This window comes from Camellia sinensis, chromosome 7 (genome assembly GCF_055761805.1).
Source record: "Camellia sinensis isolate YWXY chromosome 7, ASM5576180v1, whole genome shotgun sequence".
NCBI lineage: Eukaryota > Viridiplantae > Streptophyta > Magnoliopsida > Ericales > Theaceae > Camellia > Camellia sinensis.
The window spans coordinates 12,488,774-12,492,246 of NC_138967.1; positions in this window are offsets into that span (position 1 = coordinate 12,488,774).

Genomic DNA, 3,473 nt, shown 5'->3' on the forward strand with positions numbered 1-3,473 from the left:
AATTAAATCAGCCCATGATGGTGCACTCACATGAAGATAATTTGAATAAATTTTGTATGGTTTAGACCTTATGGATAGTTTTTTTGGGATGATTTAGAACGTTTTGGACGGTTTTGAACTTGAGGATTAGGACGTGTGAAACATGACCCTGAGCGGTCTTTATCTCAGGACGTGTGAAACGTGGCCCTGGGCAGTTTTTATCTCAGGATGTGTAAAACGTGACCCAAGCAGTTTCTCTTATCTTCTCGCGATTTTAGCATGATTAGAGTATCTCAAGACGTGTGAAACGCGACCCTAAGCGGTTTTTCTCTTCTTTTTCCATGCCTTTGGCGTGGTTAGAGTGCGTGTTTTAGTTCTTCTCGTGTGAAACATGTTTGGACTTATTGCTTATTGCTTATTGCATCTATTATTGCTTAGTGCATCATCTTACATGATCATGAGTTTTTAAAATAGCCGACATTGCGAAGCGTGTGAGTCCAGGTTGCAAAGGTTTTTTCATATATATCATTTGCATCTTACCCCAGAACTACGCGGGTTTGATTCCCTGTAAAGGGATATGTAGGCAGCTTGTGATTTATGTCTTCATTGTTTGCCCAAGTCTTACGGCCTTGTCAAAATGGGTCGTCTTCGAACTTTGAAATTCACTTACGTCATGTCATGACTTTGAGATCTGTCAAAGAAGGGGCAAATTTAGACATCCCGTTTCTGACGACCCTTAAGACTTGGTGTAAACGTGCCCGAACGTCCCGGCCTCGCGCGCGAAGGCACGAAAATTTGTTTTGTTCATTGAGCTACTACAGTTCGGACTCAAATGTCGCGGTTCTGAATTTAATCTCACAAAGTGCAATGCAAGACCGATAAATCACCAAAGACTCCAAATCCGGCAAATCGTTTTGGAAAACTGATTTTTATAAAGAAGTTCCAAACATGGACTACTTTGCCAGATACAGAGTCGCCACTTAAATGTTTTATTTTTGGGGAAATTTAGGAAACCCTGACTCGTTGCCTAAGGCCATGTGTTTGTCATCACCAAAGTTGCCTCGGCTCGGGAACATGGGTACGAGAGGGGAAGGTCATGCAATGAGCACCCCCGTTCGCCCGATCAAAGATTGGTCTTTACTAACATGATATTTTGTTTTTGAAAACACATGCGTTCTTATTCCGGTTATTAGCCTAGAATTACTATGTGATGCGCACAACACACAATTATAGACTAGATCGCCTAAGTTGGAACAAAACATCTCATATTTGTTTGAAAATGGTTTGAAGGTGCTACTCGCAAGTAGGCTAAAACGTGGATTTGCCACCCTAAAGTGGGCTTAGAAAAACATGATTTTGCCACTCTCAAGTGGGTTTAAAACACACATTTCAATGAATTGTTCCAATTCAAGTAATCCAACATTCACCCATAGGCATTCAGGCAGTTATATCATTTAAGCAAATAGCCTCATGGCAAACATGCTATCATGGCAACACTAATACGCATGTAGGATGCTAAAGCATAAACACTTACCTAGTACTCCGAGCCAAAACAAAGAACTAGTTCGTAATCATGCATGATCCTAGTTTATGTTAAGATGGCTAATGCAACGCATGTAAAATGCAACTAGAAATAGGCTCGGCTATTCTAAGATGGCATATGAGATGCAACTTGATAATCATGTATTCAAATCGGAATTAAAATACAATGCAGTTAGTATGATGCGCCAAGCCCGGTACATGCAATACAGATTAATGAATGCAAACATGCATAGCATAGCATAGGAATGCTAATTGAAACATGACCTAACACTAACCATCGTAAGCGGTTAAGTAAAAGGGAGAAAGACGTGAGGTTGGAAGACATTCACACACTCACGCACACTTATTACAAAATTCGCCCTCTCGACGGAGGGTCCGAATAAATAATACAAACCAACTAATTAATTAACTACCCTAGTTAATTAATTATTACAAAACTCTTAACTAATTAAGAAAATTAATTAAGTTACAAAAACCAACTAAGTAAGGAAGGACATAAACTAAATTGAGCTGCCACAGCTCTGCCTCGGAATGATGAATGATGCATGCTCGGTCGAGTCCTCCCGGAAATCCGTTGCCATGCCTCATGTTGCCTTTGTTTGCACTGTTTTGCACCTCTGAAAACTGTACAAACTTGTGAAACACTTCTGATCCACCTCATGGATATGATGAGAGGTCATCAGCCAAATGGTATGGCCATCGACCAAAGGAAAAGGGTCATCGACCACTTTTTAGTCCATCGGCCAAAAATTGTTAACCGATCGGCACTCCAGATAGCCGATCAGCCATCTCTTCCTGCAGACTACTCCTTTGCTACAACAGAGCACAAACAGAGGCATGGCAATACATTTGCACGAAAAATGTTATGCAATTACACCCCTTATCATGTTTGAAGCTCAAAAGAGTGTAATGCTCGACTCTTGAGCCATCAATCACGCATTCCGATGCATGATGGCCAAAGAGGCCGAGTTGCACAATTCAATGTGAATGAAATGCACGAAATTACACAAATACCTGAAACTCTATCATGTTGGATCAAGAGTGTCGGCGACCGAAGATTGAGGCACGTTTCATCACTTCAAGTATGAAATGCCCCTCATTCCTCGTGTTTGGCTTGACACCCCAAACCAAACACAATGCAATGCATGCAACATGGAGATGCGATACAATGCAACATAAGCATGCCAAATGCAATATGACTCAAGCATGCGCACAAGGCTAAGGTAACAAGCATGCCAAATGCAATGCAACCTAAACATGCAAACATGTAATGTGCCAAGCATGCAAAATGCAATGCAACCTAAACATGCAAACATACAATATAATAAGCATGCAACAATAATATCAACAACAAGCATGCAACAACATGCAATGCGATAAGCATGCAACAACACACATACCGCATGATGTATGGACTTATACTGAAAACGGATAGACCTCAGCGATACCAAAAACAGTGGCCAAAATGCTATGGAAATGAAGCATGAAAGCATATACAAACATGCATACACTTTGGTTCACAAACAAGGTATGAAGACAACTACTCTCAAACATGAGCAATGAATGAAAAGCATGGATATATGACAATGCTATAGGCCCTGAAATCATGCATGGAATGGTGCCCAACCACATACCTAACATAAGGATAGCATGCAAGAAAGCTCAAAGTATGAAACTAACAAAGGGACTTAAACCATGGCCATGCAAGGCAAGCCCCAAAGGGCCAAGGGCGCCCAAAACAGTCCCAAGGCAGGTCAAGACAAGACCAAAAACAAGCTTGAACCTAGCCAACACAAGCTAGAATAAGAGTCTGAAAGGCATGAGGGCATGCAAGGCTAACAAGGGGTATTACAATACACCTATTACAACCAAACATGGCATGGCTTAACCAATAAAAATTAGAGTTATGGCATGTCAAAATGAGCCTCAAAACCCACTTAGATGGCATCCTA